At 41.0% G+C, this 21936-nt stretch overlaps 1 protein-coding gene across 1 annotated transcript in view; it reads left to right on the top strand.

The window, feature by feature from the left end:
- Positions 1-21936, top strand: part of brinp1 (bone morphogenetic protein/retinoic acid inducible neural-specific 1) — a 140005-nt gene that overhangs the window by 10583 nt on the left and 107486 nt on the right. The gene's annotated exons all lie outside the window — the stretch shown is intronic.

Raw genomic sequence — 21936 nt, 5'->3', positions numbered from 1 at the left:
AAGCACAGGGGAGGTTGAGTGAGGAGACAGGGAGGAGAGATGAGAGATGGTGGAGGCAGACAGGTACCGAGGAGAATTATGGAACTGCTTTTTCAAAACTCTTGAGAGGATTCATAAAGCGGTCGGCTTTAAAAAATATGATCACCTGAAAATACACCAGTAGGCTTCCTCCGCTCACATAAAAAAGGAAGGGAAAGACCCGCCTGGGGAGAAATGCGAAGTGGTTTCCTTTTCTAGGAGTACAGTGTGATAACTGCATTTGTCTGACAATTGACCTAGTGGAATAAGACTGAGCAGTTATGTATACTGTATATTACCCCTGACTTATCAGCATGTGTAGCAATTATACTGTCTATCCTGGCTTGATTGTTTATCAGATATCAAATAACTGATGAAGATGCGCACTCAGCTAAATTAGTTGTTTGATATCTATTTAAAGCTGAGTTCAGGGATATGTTAACCTGGCTGACACGACTCTGGACTGCATCCAGAGTCTAGGATGGCTCCTTTGATCTTATCAGCATATGTAGAAGTGTCAGTGCCAGCGGGGTCCTATGCTGGTTAGATAAAAACCTCTTGAGTCTAATGAATCACAATCTGTGTCTATTGACTCATGAAACCATAGTGTCACACGTCATTATGCCTCTGGGTACCGAAATTATTCTTTATTCGATGCTGCTTCGATACCATCTAGTACCGAAAAATGGCTTGTATTTCAGTGACACATTTTTATACCTACTACAGCCTAATTTATACTCTGTCACATTCCAAAAATGAATAATCTACAAACTAGCAACACGTTAGCGCATTTTTAGCTTGCAAATCTGTTCTGTTTGGCACAATGCGTGCAGTAAAATACTACATCACACCCAGAGACGGAGCTCACTTGTGACTGACTGTGTGTTGTGTGTTGAGAGACTTGACTATTAGTGTGCGTCGCATAGTTGTAAACATTTCTACCAAAAAGTACAGTATGGCTTCATTTGATCAGGCTTGAGGCCAATAGCATGCAGTGCAATATACATTAAAAAATCCATTGCTAACAAGACTGGAAACACAATGAATTTAACACTTAAACTTACATTGTAGAGCAGAATGAGCTTGAGTACTTTGCCAGGTGCGTCCAATGTGATTGTAAATGGAGGATGCACATTCAAATATGAGAACCAATCAGAACCAGACCTAGTTGTACAGCCCCCTGGTGCTGTAGCCTCATTCCCAGCCTCACTCATCTGCGAAGAGAAGAGCCTGGTCACGGCCTAAAGCAGAGAAGTGTCTATAGGGCAGGACTTCCGTTGTACGTGTTTCCCCCGGAAACTATATTTTTCGACCAATCTCAACACTCGTTTCATTCACGGAGAATGTAAACAGATTTGTAAAACGTCAACGTAATTCCCTTGGGCGGTACTTCCGCCAAATCTTGGTATTTCCGTTTAGACACTCAACCGCCTAGGTCTTGCCCAGGGTGCCGGTGCTGTATACTATGTGGTCGATGTTAACCAGATTAATATTCACACTCATAGCAGCTTAAAACAGACTTTACAGAATGCTGTAAAACCACCTTACCGTCATTCCCTTTGTTATAAATGTCAGTATAAATGTCAGTACATGTAGGGCCAATGAACTGCTTGTCAAAGTGATACATTTCTTTTGTCAAAGTAAGAGAATTGGCGGCTGCATATTTTATCGCATTGACTATAAACTAAACTAAATCCAAATGTATACTCACCCATTGGATGACACACTCGTTCCGCCGTTAGTTGATGCTATGGAGGAATTGGAAACACACATTGATTGAGTCTGCCCTGACAAGCATATTTAGTTTACCCCAGCAAATGCAACTGATTGAGTTGTGCCTAACCTGGCAACCCACTCCATCAACAGTTCTCTCCAGTCAAGTGTCCCTATAATTTGGGAGTCTCATGAAATCACCAAGCCATGATGGTGTGCATACATTATTCAAATCAGTGTTATCTGTTGTTTCCCAGATTGGCTTATATGTATGCTTATTTGACACACAACAGACAAATCCCTTCCATCATTAATTTGTGATGCTTCTCTTGAAAAAGGGGGGGAAATCCGCTATTTCTGCAATATGAATAAAGATGCACACATGCACCCACGGTGGGCCTATTTGTTACGCTGAAATACCCTTTTCACACGCAAATCCTGCAGAAACCTCATCAGACGTGCCTGAGCCAGACAGGGAAAAGACTCATGTTTCATTTGCGTCAGACTGTTGGCAATGCTCTGACTGGGAGAAGACACAGGGGGCAAACACAGACACATCTCATATATGATTTAATGGGATTCGGTTTACTGTGATCTGTTTCTTACGGCACATTTTGTTCAGTATAATTCCCAGTAAGTGCATGAAGGCCGTGCTGATCACAGTGCTTGGAATAGTGAAGAATACTGATCTGAATGACAGATCATTATATAATGTTGCAATTTTCATTTTAAACTGCTCTAGGGTGGACAGGTCTATGCTACTCTGCCCCACATACAGACCTGGAATGATTTGAAAAAAATATGAAAATGTACTCTTTTGAGGCAATTTCCGAACATGCTGTTGAACCTTTTTAACTGAAATGATTATCTATCAATGTTATTTAGTTGTCACTGTGCATTATATCAAAGATTGAAAGAATCAACCACTTTAAACTTATTTTTGTAGGTGTAAATATGTGGGTGAAATGCTTTGTTGTACAATCTCCATCACTGCAGTTTCAAGAAAGGTGGAAAGAAAGAGGTCAGATATCAATATGGGCAGTGTTAAATATATACGTAAGGTGCATGATATATATACGTTACATACTGTAAAATGTGCATGTTAAACACATTGCGAGCTTGTAGATCTGCTATTATCACGATCGTTGTACAAGTATGAAATAGGGCTTCAGTGGTTAATAATATTAATATCATCAATATTAATATTAATATTGGTATTTAAGCATAATCATGCTTAAATGTTTCCAGCACCATGTGATTATGAATCATGTGAGTCTGTTCATTCCATATGGTTGCTGGTACAGTATGTCGTGATACGCAGTCCATGGAGGCTGCACACAAGCCACTGTCCATTGATCCTGTAGAGCTGCTCACTCACCCATACCACTTACATGTGCAGTGTGTGTGTGTGTGTGTGTGTGTGTGTGTGTGTGTGTGTGTGTGTGTGTGTGTGTGTGTGTGTGTGTGTGTGTGTGTGTGTGTGTGTGTGTGTGTCAGTGCTGTATGACAAGGCAGCGTTGATTCAATCCTGAGAGACAAGGGCACCTGGGGACAAAGCATGCTGAGACACAACAAGTAGACATGCAGGCACGCACGCACAGACACGCGCATGCACGCACGCGTGCGCGCACACGCACGCACAGACGCACACACACACACACACAGACACAATCCCCAAAGACCTGTGCTGTCTCGCTGATGGAGGTGGTGCTGTTAGTTTTAATGATCGAGGGGCCAGCGTAGGTGAACCAGCCTGAGCCGTACCCTCGCAGGCTTTTTGCAAATTCAGCACATCTACAATGTAGGGCAAAGCAGAGGCCATGGTGTGTACAAGTCACAGTGGTGAGCAGAAAAAGTGCAATAGAAGTCATATTGTGCTGTGTGTCTTGGCTCAGTAAAAGCAGGTTGGATACTTTCAAGGTAGAAATGTGTTCTTAGATGTGGTCACGACTGTGGCAATGATGGGATGTGATGTTGCAATATTTTCCCTTCATAATTTTCAGTTAAAGTTCCACAAAACGCTACACTTGGCTTGTCTTGCTTTACTGGCTTACAATACTAGGTTGGCGCTGGCACAATTTGTGGGGATATCAGCATTTTGTAGACAACATTACAACATTTCCCTGTTCCGCTGTGGCTTAAAGAGTACGTTTGGAAAATGTGGTCTGTGAATTATTGAAGAACTGAAAACATCTCCTTTCAGGCTGACATTAAACAAGGAATTGCTTAGCGTTCATGTCCATACTGAGCCCTGGTGTGCAGAAGTTTGAACAAGGCCTAGTCTTTGTTTACTTTCTTGTATTGGAAGAGTTTGGGCTTGATGAATCAACCCGTTAGCCTTGTGGTACAGAAAGGCTTCTCACGGGAGAAAGATGAGTGGCAGAGGTGGGATTTCAAAGGCAGGAGGTCAAGTGCACTCTATTTTCAAGCTTAACATAGGGAAAGGACGGAAGTCGGCTGTTACAACCCGTATCAAGGGCACATTTTTACCAACGATAACCTCCCAAGAAGTGGAGAAGGAATGTACCAAAGAAAAATAAGCTTCCCTCAGCAGAAATGCACAATCCTTTTAGTCATATCAGGCCTGAAAATGTCTGCTCAAGATGCCTGTGTGTGTGTGTGTGTGTGTGTGTGTGTGTGTGTGTGTGTGTGTGTGTGTGTGTGTGTGTGTGTGTGTGTGTGTGTGTGTGTGTGCGTGCGAGCGAGTGCGCGTGCGCGTGTGCGTGTGTATGCATGCGTATGTATGTGTGTATGTATGTGTGTATTTATGCGTGTGTGAATGCTAATGCCTGTGTGTGTATGTGCATGTGTAGGCTATATTATTAGAGTATCAAAGCAGCACCCGTTTCTCTACTTCTCTTCACTAAGCTACAGCCACAGATGCAGAAAAGCGTTGCTGACGTGCTATGTACCCTGTCTTCAAACATTGAATGAATCATTGAACATCCCTAAACATTATTTGGCAGTCATGATTAGATGCTAGCTGGCAATTTAATAACGATTGCACAAAGCCAATTCCAAACCGCAGTGCTATCATACCGTCCGCACCTAATAATTATGCAAACAGCGACTCTATTTTTTAGCAATTATTGTATTCAGGCCATAGAGCTCCTTCCCTTCATAGCTAACATCAATAGAGGGCTTGACTTCATCATTACATGATTCATATCTTTTTGCCCCCCCCCCCATATACATTGGCAGCTCTTGGGTCTGCTGCTAGAAAGTGCCAAACCATCAACATAGTTCTTGTTCAAATTATAATTATTTTCAGCCCAATTTGAGTCAGGTATAATTATCATTGTCGAGGGAGCCCTTGGCACCAGGGTAATCATGGCACTCAAATGCATCCATGCTATCAGAAAGAGCCTGGGTCCAGTTCATCTGGAGGCTAGAGGAAAATAAAACCAAATCTCCACCAGGAGGCGTGTCCTAATAATAATAGCTATATGTATGCAATGACATTTATACCTACAGCCGTGAAAGAGTAGCGCGACATGTGATTAGTTGTTCATCGTTTCTATTGTTATACCCACATTATACCCATAGCGTCCCTATTCTGGGGCAAACATTTGGCAAATATAGCTGATCTACATGCTCACAATGTGTCGCGTTGCGACGTATTGTGAGCTTGTAGATCAGCTATTATCGCAAATAGATTTGGTCTAGAGGAAAATACTAGCAGATCAAATTAATTATGCATGTCCCGTGGCCCGGCACCGGTCCGGGGACCGGGGTTTGGGAACCTCTGCTTTATAACATTCATAATTATTACGGCCATGCTTTTTTCCCCTCTACATCAAATCTTTTCACCGAATGTTCCCCCCAGAATTGGATGCTAAGGGTCAAGTGGGTCTTAGCCAGCAAAATGAATTGCAATTGATGTGCAATACTTGCATACTTATTATTGATTGTGAAATAGAGATGCACAAATTCTGCCTTTGGAACTAAGCAAAACAACTCCATAATACTGATATCCTAATACCATAATTCTGTGAGGCGATGCAAGCGCCTCGTACTGAGCTGTTTAGCTTCGCAACGCTTCATCTGCAAGGAATTGAGATGGTAGCACAAGGCGTTTTTTCACCATCTGCTCCGTGTCGTCTCAGCAGATTTCTCTGATTTATGGGACCCTCCGACACTGTGCTCTCTCCCTCTGCTTTCCCTCCACTTCACACATTTATGACACTGAATTATAAGAACAATGGGAGCATTGACCATCGCCTTAACACCTCATACCTCCTCTTCTTGGAGAGCGTGGTGGTCAGATATAGCAGCTCAGGGACCCTGAGAAGCACAGCTTGTGACAAGGAGTGAAATGGGAAGTAAACATTAACAAGTTTAACCCTGGCACCATTTTCCCCCTCTTCAAAAAATAAATAAATAAATAACAGATTTACAAAGTGCTTGCTGCAGAGCTATGAAAAGTGCTCTAAATTCACATCACGACACGTTGTGAGCTGGTAGATTGGCTATTTTTGCCATTACAATGTACAATGAAGTATATAGGGCTTAAGTAGTTGGGACCTTTCATACAGAATCTGCTATTTCCGATGCGTGTCACTGTCCTATGATGGAGTATACATTGACCATAACCCAAACCATTCTTTGATTTGATATAGAAAAGAAAAGATAAATAAAATATAGATTATTTTCTAGTTTTTGTCTGAGATAATAATAATTGTGTCTAAAATAATAATGTTGAGAACCCAGTATCGTGAATCGTATCGAATCATGGGTTGAGTGTATCGTTTACATCACTACTCAGAGCCTTACCAGGGAAGCCTGCAGAGGCAGAGCTTGTGTCAAGGAAGGAAATGGAAAATAAACATTAAACTGGGGAGAAAATTAGGTCAGTAAATTCACGGATGGCATTGCATCAGGGTGTGGGGAGCAAGTCAGGGGGGTGGTGGTGGGGAAACGAAAATAACCCACTGCAGTGGGACAGAACCTTACTCCGCATAACGCCAGTGGTCCAGTCCCTGGAGAGGGAAGCAGCTGTTCTGTATTTCTGTCATGAGTACCGGGAAAACAAGTGCTGACTGCAAAAAAATGGAAAGTTCCGGTAAAAAGGTTAGTGAGACTGCATGAACACGTGTGAATGTGCTGGCGAAACAGTTTCTTAATCTGCCTCTTTTTGTCGGGTTAGTCTGTAATATAGGCTACAGTATGGAAATCTGTCATTTAGGACGTGTCCAAATAATAATTGTCGCCGGTGAGGGGGGTTTAGTAAGAGTGATAGGCTATGTTTCATTTAGAGCATTGATCTTCAAACATTTTCATGTTAAAGATCCCCAAATTCATGTTTGGCCGCAGACCCCCATCTGAAAAGATTTTGTGCCAGGGACCCCCATAAGATGTGTTCCAAATTATTTATTTTCTTTTTTTAATATAGTTTCTCAAGATTAGTCAAAATTTCTCAAAAAAAGCTGATCTACAAGCTCACAAAACATTGCATCATGATGAGTTGTGAGCTTGTAGCATATCACCAAGCATATCACTCTTACTAAACCCCCTCGCCATCGACAATTATATTTGGACACAAGCTAATAACAAATTTCAATACTAGCCTATTTATTACAGACTAACCCTTCAAAAAGAGGCAGATTAAGAAACTGTTTCGCCAGCACATTCACACGTGTTCATGCTTTTCTCAAGATTAGTCAAAATGTTTCAAACATTTTCGCCGATATACAGTGCAAGCTCACAACACCTTGCATTGCGACGCGTTGCAAGGTTGTAGATCGGCTGTTTTTGAATAGCTGAAGCATGACATAGGGTTCAAGTGGTAAAACTGATTTTGAAGCTATAATTATAGTTGTGGTCCCCCTGGAAGAACCTCAAGGACCCCTGGGGGTCCCCGTGCCCGACTTTGAGAACCAGTGATTTAGAGAGCCTAATCCTGGTGATCAATCATCCAGGATGAGAAGAGTCACTGGTCTCTTCCCCCTGTATCTTAGTCACTTAAACCCTATATAGTATACACACATTCAAAATCAAGGTTAAAGATTAAAAGTTTCTTTATTGTTACATCTTGTGTACAAGTACATACTAATAAATGCATTTTATTCTGGTTCCTCAGACATTATGCAGCAACAATAGTAATAATAATAGTAAACATACATATTATACAACAGGGAGAATAGCAAAAAATAGAAGAAATTAGAACAAACAAAAAATAAAACAAGAACAAAGAGCCAAAAATGTACAAAATTGGGATGTTGAAAGTGGTTAGATCTCTCCCCCTGGTGAGGTGGGGGGGATACACCGTCACATAATTCACGTGAAATGAAACGTAGCGAGGCAGTTCAACTGAAGAGTCACCGTTGCCTCGCAACAACATTTTGTCACCCCCTCCAACATCCTCCTACGGTACTGATGACGGTGAGATTCAAATGCCATTTTCCCAGACACAAGCAATTATGATCTGTCCTAGCAAAGGGGGGAACGGGGGATGTTGGAGGGAGGCGGGGTCCAGAGTTTAATTCTGCAGGTAATTGCAGTAATTATCAGCTGTGCCTGAGTTTCACTGCAGGTTCATTAAAGGCTTAAGGCATAATATGCCGTTGTGCGTAGGATGTGGTATTAAATGCACAGTGTGCACTTCTGAAAATAAAGATAAAAATAAACTAGCAGATGCACAGATGCATGGCCTACATACTTACAAACATGCATACTTCAAAGTGCAAAGGACAGGGCCTTGTAGGCATTAATATTAGCTTTGCAGTACCTTGTGGACATTCATACTACCCGCCGTATTGTACGTACAGTAGAAGATGAATATGCTGTACTTTCAGACACCTATTTTTTCCTGTTCATCATGCACCTGGACAGTTTCAGGCAATAAACAACAGCTGCCCTGTACAGTCCAAGCTTTCGGGAATTGAACATTCGGGAATTGACAAATACCGGTGCTACCAGAGCAACCACTTAGTTACTAGACAGCAAGCTAGCCCACAAAATTAAACAATACAAATTTATGATAATAAACCAAATGGACCAGCCATCTAGAACAGGGTATTAGGGGTGTGCCGACTAATTTCACGAAACGATACGATACGATATTGGGCTCACAACTTCGATACGATTTCGATACGATACGATACGCACTTTTTTATTATGAAAATATATGGGGGAGAAAAAAAGCAAATGCAAACAAATAATTCTGTTTTTGCATTATTCAGACATGCAAACTTGTAGCTTTTCAGCTACAATAGCCGTTTTGAATCCAAATAGGGCAATAGTGTGACACCTGACCCGAAAAAAAACAACATGTTGTCACCCTTTTCACCTCGGGGCTGTTTGCATGCCTGATTATTATTATTGTAAAAAAAAAAAAAAAATCGAAACGATATTTTTTCCCCCAAAACGATACATATCGTCACGAAAACGTATCGCGATATATCGCGGGACGATATATCGGCACACCCCTACAGGGTATGTGTACTGTGTAGGCCTATGTACAGTATACGGATGTACGCATGTGCTGTATGTATGTATGTACTGTAGGTACGGATGTGCATAGTATGTGTACAGTATGTATGTAGGCCTATGTATGTGTGTGTGTGTGTGTGTGTGTGTGTGTGTGTGTGTGTGTGTGTGTGTGTGTGTGTGTGTGTGTGTGTGTGTGTGTGTGTGTGTGTGTGTGTGTGTGTGTGTGATTTGCTCACGGTAGCATCTTAGCTTATCATGGGTGATTTGTGTTTAGCCCAATGGGATGAAGGAAACCAATTCAACAGTAAGACTGAATAAATGTTTTCAATTGACCTTTGAAGATGTAGGCTAAAGCATACATTAGCATCTTAGCACATCATTAGAGATGCGTAGGCATTGTTCAAGAAATATTGTATCAGCTGATGCTGCTATAGGGTGACCACGTTCTGAATCCAAGAAAAGAGGACATTCAGTCCGGCCTCTTGGAGATACTTGGAGATAAGTTACTAAAAGATACTAAATGTTTACTCAAAGGTGCTTTATAAATATTATGTATTTATTTTAGGCTTAGGGTCTTAGGCTTAATTTATCTATAGATAAATAGAGATATATGATGATAATAATAATAATAATAATAATAATAATAATAACAATAATAATACATAATAATATCCTCAAAAACTTGCTAATTTAACAAAAGGAAAAAGGCAGCATATTGGCATTTGTATTCAATGTGAGAGCTCAGTGCATTCATCTCAGTGCATCTTTTGATCTGAGTGAAGGAGCCACAGCCTGCCACTCCGTTACATCAATACAAAGTGGTAGATGACCTCAGCATAAACGCCAGTGCAGCACCTTCTACAACGCGTGGGTTCGGAAATACGCGCGGTGCTCCGACCTGCCTGCATTTCTGAATGACCAGAGAGGACCTGGAGTGTGCTCCCTCAGAGTGCATTGCAGAACGAAGCCGTGAACGTGTATTATAAATACTGTACATATGCTTAACGCTAAGCAAAAGCCTGGACATTTTAAGGAATTTACAACCCACTCCCCCCCCCCCCCCAATTTTAGGACTCAAAAAGAGGACACGTCTGGGTAAAAGACAACATTTGGTCACGCTATGCTATGCCAATCACAGCTGATCTCACTCCTGCTGCTGCTAAGCTCACATTAGCAGCACACTAGCACACATTTGGAGCTTTATTCACAAACTGCACACCTAGTGTAGAAGCCTAACTTGTTTTCCTATAGCTACAGACTGCACAGGGAAGCCACGCTGTTGGTAGACACTGTCTTGTTAATCCAATATTAACAGATGAGGTTGTTTGAGCTTTGAGCCTACCCTTTCCTAATGGTGTAAACAGCTTTCTTTTTTTCTATTCAAAAATAGCAAAAACAAATAGCCCTATCTACTGGCTCTGAGCTTGAATAGGGTTTGATTTGCTGATATCCTCTGATATCACCCTTCTGGTCATTAATTTTTATCACCGGAGGGGATATGTTTTATCCCTGCTTCTGGTAAAATAGAATTAAATTATTTCATTTCCATTTGGGAAGTGTAGTCTGATTTGTTTGATATTCATGTTTGATTATTACAATTGAACAATTAATTTTTTTAAATGAATGTTTACCACATTAACCCAGGTGTCTCTATTTTCGGCAAATTTAAAACATGTGTCAAAATGTTTCTTTTTCCCTTTTCAAATATAGCAAAAATAGCCCATCTACAAGCTCGGAGCTCGTTTGCTATTTTCAATATTTAGTTTTACAAAGAAGTATTGCGATTAAGAAACTTTGTAACTGACCATATATGGACTCGGGATTTCACACATGTCCTAGCAACAGTAGACTGTTGAAAACATTTATACAGTAGACCTTTTGTACAGTATCTACGCGGCAGAAGGCACCATCATGATAACATCACTTGACATTTACATGCATGAGCAGGGAGGAACTGCAGTGTGAACAGTGTCATTTACATCCTCTCCGAGGCTCCTGTTCAGGCTTTGATTCATGTCACAAAGTCCTCTGGGTGCACTTTGAGTGTGACCAGCTCGGGGAATATATGTGGCTCTGGCACTTTTGCCTTTCATCTTACATTGTTTCATTGGGGCATTACAGCAAGGAATAGCAGCATATAAAACCTATTACGGTTGGACCTCTTTGCCCTACTTTGATTTTCCATCTCCTGGCTTTGGAAAGCAAAAGCAATAGACAACAAACATCAAAAATAAAAATGGCTCCCTGAGTTGAATTGAGGGAAAACAGAGTGTGGTTTCTCATCAATACATTCACAAAGTAATTAGAGAAAGCACTTGAAAGCCAATTTGCTAGCTGACAAATGATCAATCTTCATCTGTAATGCACACAGCAGCGGTGGGAGGTAGGGTGACGTAACCTAGCCTGCATGTGCTACTGTAGCTAGCCTCTCACACTTGGTGACAGCATGGGCTAAGGAAGAAGTGTTCACTACATTTTCTAGGAATAAGTATTCAAGTTTAAGTTAACCCATTTAAACCGGGAACGCATCTGTGTAACCACTTAAACCATTACTTTATACTTTGGCTATTCAAAAATAGCAGATATACAAGTTCTTGAGCTTGTAGATCTGCTATTTTTGAAAAACCGTGAAGATTTGTGCACATTTTTTAATGTATTTATTTTTAAAGCAAACATGTTTAACTCAAATCTTTGCTTCTGGGGGTCCCACTCCCAGTAACAAAATATTTTCAGATGGGGTTGGCGGCCAAATACATATAATTTTGGGGGTCCCTGACATGAACATTTTGGAGAACCACTGATATAGTAACATACGTTTTTTCAGAAAACTGTTTGGATTTGAGAAGACATTTTGTAGAATCTGAACCTTAGCCTTTAATGTGTTAATCTTTCTCTGTTGGAGACTAAGCCATATCCTGCCCTGTATGTTACTATTGACGTTTGACTCCTGCATGCATATATTCATCCGTACACTCTGCTAGACTGTACATGTATTATTTGCCATATTATTGACTCACTGGCAGCATAGATATAACGATAGATGTGTATTCAATCATATATTCACTATTATATGTATTAATTTAGATAGACTGAACATAATGTTCACTCATTCAGGGATGCACCTTCTAAGGCTAGCATCTAAGCTCATTATTAGATGTTTGTTTATTTGTATCCATCTTGTTTTGGTTCTCGACTCTTACAGGCACCTCTCGTTTCATTCATACTGTCGTTGCTGCTGTATGGCACCTACATTTTCCTTCTGGCCTGGGATCAGTAAAGGTTTACCTCTCGCTTTATCTCTCAAATGTTGAGCAATCACTTTTCTTTTACATCTCACTGTCAGAGATATGTGCTCATTCGACTTCATTGGAAAACACAGGTAATAAATAAATAAATCAAAATGAATTGATCTGGGAGTGACAGTTCACAAATACTGTGGAATAATTTACTCAGTGCTCTCAAGCATGATGCAAATTAAAACGTGAGCTGCATGGATTGATTGCTTTAATAGGAACTAATGAAGAATCATTCTGAAAATAAAGAAAGAAAGGAATTCACTGCACTTCCATTCACGTGGATGGGCAACCGTGAATTATCTGTTATGTCTTGATTAATTCATTTCCGTTTGAAGGAAAGCTACCTCCCTTATTTTCATCATAGGATATGTACGTTTACACATCAATTCCCCAGCATACTGTATCTCATGCTTAATTTAATTGTCTGTTAGGATAGCCGATGCGCCTAATTTATCTGGATCATGCCACTGCTACACCTTTAGCAGCCAAGCTGTTGGTCTCACGCTCTGTCTGAAATCTTATTAATTACTTGGCTTTTAGACAGAGATCGTCCCTCTTTAGAGGAACTGTGTAACATGACCCAGCATTGCTGTTATTCAACTGGTCCACTATCAGATGAGCCCCCTCCTCGCATGACATCCCCAGCATTTCTTCTCATCCTCATCATCTCTCGCCCTCCTCGTCTTGCATCGATTTCACCCCCCATCCAGAATAGATTTGAACACAATAATTCAGCGGCCAGGTAAATTGGAACAATAACTCAGACCATTAGTGAATTAGTTTGTTCTTTAAAATCAGCCATTGATCCCCAAGCTGAGCTGATTGGTTGTCGACCGACCGGGGCATTTAATTATCGAACAGAGCATTGCTTGCTGAGCCATGTCTTCTGAAGGTCAGGGTGCCACTGCAGTCCTAAATAAAGCAACAAAAGGAGTGAAGCAAAAAAGACTGGGGAGAAAGAATCCAGTACAAACGAAGTTAGCCGCGGCTGACCCTCCCATTCCTCTGTTACTTTCCAGCAATTGCAAGTGGCAGGCCATTACCACGCCTGTCCAGACGTGGCCGAGAGCTGGGTTATAATAATTCTCATAATTCTGCAGAGACTGGAGTGGCATTTTTAGATGCCCCTGTCCACTCCCTCGCCTCTTTCTGTCATTCCCTTGCAGTCATTTGCTCTCAAATAACCCTTCAGTCACTTCCATTTATATTAACCACATTCAACCTGGTGTCCCTATATCTCGAGTATGTCATTATCTGTGAAAATCGTGAAAATATCATACCTACAAGTTCACAACGTGTCGCAACGTGATGTGTTGTGTTGTGAGCTTGTAAATCAGCTATTTTAGCTATTTTCTAAATAAGGCTTTAACACGTGAGCTAAGGCAGGGGTCTTCAACAGGGGGTCCTCAGAGTTACTACAGGGGGACCGCCCAATCTTTGTGTGATAAGATATTTTTTTACATTAACACATTGAATGCCAATCGCGTAGATCTACGCGAACCTATTTAAAGCCGCAGCGTGCCAATCGCGTAGATCTACGCGAACCGCCGATTCCCATTGAAATTGTCCCAGGTGCACTTTCCGATTTTTTTTTTATCCATTTCCGTTTCCGGTTTCCGGTCGGAAACAGAATTATTCGGGTTCCGGTTTTTTCGATCGTATCCGCTTCCTGTCTGGGATCCTGTTTAAAACTCGATTTTCTCGGTTGTTGTTTTTCTCCTCGCTGATCACTGTTTAGCGTTGATCCGCTGTATCTTCAAGATGGCGGCTCGGATTTGGAAACTATTTTCGCTGGCCGTTTCTCACAGATCCGCTGTGTGTTTAGAACCAAATGAACGCGCACTTTTAACTTATTTAGCGAGGTCTGTGGCGACACAAATTGCAGATCTGCAAGCTCACAACGCCTCCCGTTGCGAGGCGTTGTGAGCTTGTAAATTGGCTATTTTTGGCAAAGGGGTAGACTTGTAGAGGGAAAAAAGCACAGATCAAGTAAAATAACACTTTTATACAATATAGTGGGGGTCCCTGCTTCATCTCTCTCAGCTAGGGGGTCCTTGGTCTGAATACGTTGAAGACCCCTGAGCCAAGGTAAAATAACCCAGAGAAGTCATAGATGTTCATGAACTGTATAGCCCAATGTCAAAGGGTTTGCATTACTATATGATTAATGTCTATTATTTGGAATTTATATAGTCTGACAGTGTAACAAGGACTCCAACTGGAAAGATGGTAGTAGACAGCACGTGCCGTATATTGTACTCAAGCCAACGTACACAACCGCTGGATAAGCTGGATATAGTGCAAATATATATCTATACACAGTCCCTGGAGCCTACCTGTCTGTCTCCTTGCAGAAGGCTTGATTCTCCTCTGATCTCCTGCCTCTCTGGGACTCGGAATACAAATAAGTGGAACAAACCTCCTCATTCTTGTGAATTTTATAGAACAAAGAGGTATACTTAGGCCCCCACGCTGGGGGAGAGGGCATCGATTGGCAAAAGCTAGCGACGGGACCAGCATGGCGATTGAATCCCTCTGAATGAGCCAGAACGGAGGAGGAGCCACGCCATGAATAAGGCTGTTCAAAAGGGGAACGGAGGCAAAAAAGCCTCCCTTGTTCTCTCTTGTTATTTGCTGAGGCAGACATCCTCTTCTATTTACCCAGCTTATTCAGGAACGCACGTGATCCGAGTCTCTCCGCGTGTCTCCATCTCTCGCTCCCCTGTCCTTGTCTCAGTCATTCACTCAGCTTCAGTAAACACATCAATATTCAGAATAAATACACACTGCAGATACCTCCAGGCGTTTTTCCGGGGGGAGAAAAACACACACATGATTTGTGATCGGGCACGGCACGGCAAGATATATGCTATGTTGTCTCAAGGTTGATGTCTTCAAATCACAAAACTTCACCTCAACTCTTCATTCTGAACTCATTAGACAACACCTGACCACCCATACACGGTACACATCTTCTTTAATAATCATCTTGCAGCTGAGTGAATGTAGAGCGGGTTGGGTAGAGTGGGGAACCTTTGGGATTTTAATGATACCGGTTCCTTAACGATTCCCTCTTAACGATCTGACTCCAACCGTGTTATTGATTCATATATATATATATATATACACACTCTCTCTCACACACACACACCCACACACACACACACACACACACACACACACACACACACACACACACACACACACACACACACACACACACACACACACACACACACACACACACACACACACATTATAATTCTGCCCTTCATCATACTTTTAAATAAGCCCAAATTCAATCATACAAATACATAAATAAGCTTTCAAGTTACAAAGTGCCTGAAATATGACATTTTATTATTTTTGGGGGGAATGTTTTAGTTATGCATATTGTATATAGGTTATTTGAATGGAACTTAGCTCAACACTGAGTGCTTTATACTGTTGTTGTCGGGCAGAAACCTTGTATCTCCATAGTTCAACTTTTTATGTTTGTTTGTAGATTAATGCCCTACTTCATATTAGTCGCACAACAGTTGTGAAAATAACAGATCTACAAGCTCATAACGCGTCACACGCTATTTATTTATAATAAAAAAAGGAACGGTTTTGGACATAAAAGGTTTCCACCCAACAGCGACGATATGCTAGCTGGATCCTTTTTTTTTCAAAATAGGAACATCTGTTGTGACTTTGTTAGCATTACACATTTGGGAGAAAAAACCTCCTCTAAGAGTGTCTATTAGCTGGTAATGTCACAGCCTCAGTCACTTGCACACACAACAGGAGGAAAAATAATACAGACTTTTAAAGAGCAATGAAAAACCTGGGAATCATTAGTGGGAACCGTTATCTCCAAATGTGCTTCGATGCGGTCGGTTCTCATCTCAACATTTGAACCAATTCCCAACCCTAGCAGAGATACTCACTGTGGGATGTGGGTGTGTGTGTCGAAGAAATTCAGCCAGCAATGATACCTCAGGAGGTGTAAACGACTAAGCTCCCAGGTCCATTAACAACACCGATTTTTTTTTACCCCCCATTTCATTTTCATTGCAAGGAATCAATCACACAAATGTACACACACACACGCACAGACACACACGCACAGACACACAGGCACGCGCACACAGGCACGCGCACACGCACGCACACACACACACACACACACACACACACGGACACGGACACGGACACACACATGGATTCACACACGGACACACACACACAGACTCACACACGGACTCACACACACACACACGCACACACACACACACACACACACACACACACACACACACACACACACACACACACACACGCACACGCACACGCACACACACAGAAATGCGGATGGAACACCTTACCCTGAAGTTCTATTAAAAAAGTGCATGTTTGGATTCCATGCTGATGCAGTGAATGGTGAAAGCGCCCGGAGTGCAGTCTAGAGTGGTGCTGGTCTGAATACTATCTCAATACCTCAGGGCTACACTGTACCTGCATAAGTCTTGTAAAGAAAGGGATGCAAGAGGCGGATAAAAGCAGACCATTCTTACTTGGAGAAGTGTATCTGCACAGAAAATGAGCTCTATTATCAATGTGGAAGTGTGTGTGTGTGTGTGTGTGTGTGTGTGTGTGTGTGTGTGTGTGTGTGTGTGTGTGTGTGTGTGTGTGTGTGTGTGTGTGTGTGTGTGTGTGTGTGTGTGTGTGTGTGTGTGTGTGTGTGTGTGTGTGTGTGAGAGAGAGAGGAGAGTGAGAGAGAGAGGAGAGTGAGATGGAGACAGGGTCTGTGTGAGTGAGCGTTTTAGGTCTGGGGGTGTTGATTTTCCTTCTCCAGTACATTTTATGCCTGTGATACGAATATAAATGTATCTTCAATTTTTCTCTCTTTATCAGAGGTTAAAATAAATAAAACATGCATTAACTGTGAAAATATGTCTAGTTGTTAAAACATAAAATACTAGTTGGTCTGTGGAGATTCCCAGGCCAGGGAACCTCCAAAGCACCAGCATATATCGTACGAATAAATAATACGGTAAGAAGGTAATGACAATAATTGTTTGTAATTTTTGTAAATTGCTGTAGTCAGCATTGTGTCATGTTAATGTGCAAATGCATTGCATGGTCGGGGTGAGCTAAGTCTTGCAGTAGCCAGATGATCAGATAGCATTGATGATGTAAGATGGTGGGTCTGACCTCGTGAGACCAGTATGCTGCCCCGGAAAGCCAAAGTGCAGTAACAAGTTTTTGAACCCACTGACTTATTTTCTTATTTCTTCCTCGGCCTAGTGGGAATGTGCGTGTGAAATTTCACGGAAATTGCAAGCTGCGTTCATGATTTGAGGCATTTTGTTCAAAACAGACCAATCCTGTAAACTTTGGAAGCCAACCTTAGCCAATCAGGACGGAATATGGGAAATCGGACATATCCGGGTTGATCACATGACTATAGAGATACTGTGTACCAATTTGCATGACGTTTGGATCAAATCTGTAGGAGTAATATAAAAAAATGGGTTTTGCACAAATCAGCCTCCTGGTGGCGCTATAACAGGCCCATGTGATACATTTGGGGCAGAAGTTCTGAATTGGTATCGAGGGAGTGTGTGTGCACAGTTTCGCAGCGAGCGGGCCAACGGTGCCGGAGAATAGCTGGTAACACACGGACAGGACACACACACGGACGGACGGACACACGGACAGACGGACGGACAGACAGGGGGTAAAACATACTCTCTCGTTAGACAAGGCAGGTACAGAACTACATGGGCAGACAGGAAAACACAGAACAATACTACAAAATAAAGGTACACAAAAGCAGGGCAACATCAGAGTAACAAAATAACAAGACTAGATACAGAACAACAGAACAAAGGCCTAATAAGTCCAACCCCTTAAAAGAGCAGTCAAGGATACAGAACAGTCCTAATAAGTCCAAGACCTTATAAGGGCAGTCAAAGGCTAAATAATAAAGACAAAGTCCAAGGCCCGAGGAGCGGACAGTGACAATTATAGCAACATGAGTTTTTTCAAAAAACTGTTAGGATTTAGAAGACATTTGTAGAATCCCCCAGAAGCAAAGATTTGAGTTACAAATGTTTGCTTTAAAAATATATATATTCAAAGATTTGCACACATTTTCAGGATTTTTCTAAAATAGCAGATCTACAAGCTCATAGCGCAGCACTCTGTGTATATCTGCTATTTTTGAATAGCCAAAGAAATCTAAAAATGTCACAGATGCTTAATGGGTTAATTCTTTGCGTAGTTACTGCACTTTGGCTTTCTAGGGTAGTATGGGTGTGACCAGATCTTGTATGTGCGTGTGTCATTGTGGGTAGTGCCATGGTGCCTAGCCAGTTTGTGTACCCAGCTGCGTAGACGTCATGCCAGGGTGTCTGTGGTGTCTTTGATCTCAGCAGGCAGAAACAAACAAACAGAGGTGATGGAACTGACATGCATGGGGCTTTGTCCAAAGCCCAATTTCCACAACTGTTCCCCTGCTGACTCTCTCCTCTTACAGAATTATGGCATCAAACAAAAGGCTATAAGCACAAGCTCACTGCTGTTACAGTATCGTATAGCATCAAAAAAGGCTATGCACAAACTCAATGATGCTAAAGAATTATAGCATCAAACAAAAGGCTAAGCACAAACTCACTGCTGTTGCAGAATTATAACATCAAACAAAAGTGTAAGCAAAACTCACTGCTGTTACAGAATTATACCATCAAACAAAAGTCTAAGCAAAAACTCACTGTTGTTTGTTTGTTTGTTTGTTTTGTTTGTAACTTTTGAAAATATAGCAGATTGACAATACATTACTGGGGTGATTGACAATTTATTTTATTTATGTATTTATTTATTTATTTTGAATAAGTGCGGTGGCACTGCATTGTGTTTCATTTATGTTTCCTCCGTTGTCTGAATGGAAGAAAGCACTGGCAGATGTGTAGCAAACACAATGCCCAGTGCACATAACCTAGTTTAGCTGAACATTGATTATTGCTTCCTACTGGAGCCAGCTGTTATTAGTGCCCTTCTGATCTCTTTCCCCAATTAAATAACCTGTCTTAACGACACAGGATTAATTTGGTAAGTGGCCATTAATATAACTACGGCATAAAGACATAAAACCAAGTGATTTGCATTCATACGCACGCACGCATGTACACACACACACCACACGCACAACACGCACGCACACACGCACGCACGTACGCACGCACGCACACACACATACACGTGCATGCATACAGTAAGCACATTAATTGGAACGTTGTGTTTACTCCCTCTTAGAACAAAGCAATATCATTTATGAATCCCCTCCTTCCAATCACCCCTCTCAATTAGACAATGCATTGTTACATTTTGACGGCCAACATCAAATTAATCTAAGATAATTAGCTTAAAGCAGGCCATTAAATTATACTGTCATGTTTTGTCATTGCAGCAGTATCTCAGGTTAATGGGGGAAAAAAAGAGAGAAAGAAAGTTGTCCTATTTCCCTTCTCCCAAACCTGGTTGAAAATACAAAGTTATTGTTGATTCAGAAAAAAAAATCCATTACAATTTAGACATTTATTTTGTTTGATTAATTTATTAGAATTTTGAATGAATCAATCCATCAATCAATCAATCAAAGTTTATTTATATAGCACATTTCATACATCAAGTGCAGTTCAATGTGCTTCACAGAATAGGTTTAAAAATTACGATTAAAAAACCCGGAGGATAACAGCAAAAGAGGGAAAGAAAACATTTAGAATAAGACTAGGAAAACAAGAAAATAATAAACAATAATAATAATAAAGCAAAGCAAAACAAATATATATGTATATATATATATATATATATATATATATATATATATATATATATATATATATATATATATGTATAGAAAACTGGATTAATGCAGACACCTAGGTAAAAGCAATACTAAAGAGGTGTGTCTTAAGATTTATTTAAAAAATGTCAACTGATTCGGTGACCCGCAGAGCCTCCGGCAGGCTGTTCCAGAGTCTAGGACCATAGTAGCAAAAAGCTGCTTCCCCATGCCTTTTTGAGCTAGCCTCCGGAACATCTAGGAGACAGGTGCCAGAGGACCTAAGGGTTCTGCTGGGAACATACCAGGAAATCATTGCAGACAGGTAGGCCGGAGCACCTCCATGTAATGATTTAAAAACCAATAAAAGGATCTTAAAATCAATTCTAAAACTTACAGGCAGCCAGTGGAGGGATTTTAAAATAGGTGTAATGTGTGCTCTCCGTCTGGTCTTTGTCAGCACACGCGCAGCTGCGTTCTGAACGAGCTGCAACCGACTGACTGCTTTAAGTCATTAAGATGATTTACTGAAAAAAATTCAAGGTCGGAGCAAGTAACCGGCATGTTCTAAACAAATAGTTCAAGTCAGTATAGTTATAATTTGTTTAACATAACTGTACATGGCTATTCAAACTACCTCAGGGCGTCGTGGTTTTAATACCATCTCTTCCCATACCTAATATAAGTCAGACAGCATCTCGCAGATGCTGATATACCGCATTCATTAAAGACATACAGTAGTAACAATAATTAAAATTATTTACTTTTAAACAATAACTTGGCAGAAAAAGGAATTCATGTTTGTGCCAGCATCATTAGCCTACACCCTACAGTATGTTGGCCCAGTAGGGTATTGCTGCAATTACTTTAGCTTTTGTAATCAAATGATTCACCCTCTATTTTACAGGAAAAGATTAAGCTCATTACATTTCCCCTGTTCTTTTATGACTTGTTATTGTCTAATAAAGCATGAAAAAAAGGAGAATTTCTGCATACAGTAGCGTTAATTTGATAGCACACTGTTGGGTGCTCTACAGCCAGGGGCCAAAATCCTTAAATGCAATTACAGATGAAAAGGGTTTCCTTATCAGTATACTAAAAGAAAAGATTCTACTGGTAAGTCGGTAATAATATTACAAGAACCACATGTCTTTTTTAATACTCTGTCAAAAAGGATACCATTTTGTCTTTGCCTTTGGTCACTATTGCCATATTTAGTGGTTTGTGTGATGTACTGTAATTGTGATGTTCGGAAGTGTGTAGCTTTGCAGGGTAGAGTGATGCAGTGTGTAAGTTATGGTCAGTAATCTTTATTTGTGAGGGTAGACCAAATAATGCCAGGCGAAATTAAAGTGAAGACAACCACACCTTCCATGACTTATGTCAATAGACATTTGGAGGAGAGTCTGATCCTCGTACTTCAGTGTTATTACACCTTGAGTGTTCCGCCGAACAACACATCGTAAATCTGTGTTAATATTATTTGGACTTGTTTTAGAGGACCTGGTGCTCCAGATGCTTCCTAGTACTGTAAATCTGTCCAATGGCTTTAATACATTGTGTCTGAAATATAGCTAAATATAAACAACGGTGTCCCCTGAAGTGTAACAGACACTGAGTGCGCTCATTCCAGTATATTAACCTCCC

The sequence above is a fragment of the Gymnoscopelus braueri genome (genome assembly GCF_963280865.1).
Source record: "Gymnoscopelus braueri genome assembly, chromosome: 22".
In the NCBI taxonomy this organism is placed as follows: domain Eukaryota; kingdom Metazoa; phylum Chordata; class Actinopteri; order Myctophiformes; family Myctophidae; genus Gymnoscopelus; species Gymnoscopelus braueri.
This window is presented reverse-complemented; position numbering and strand designations above follow the sequence as displayed.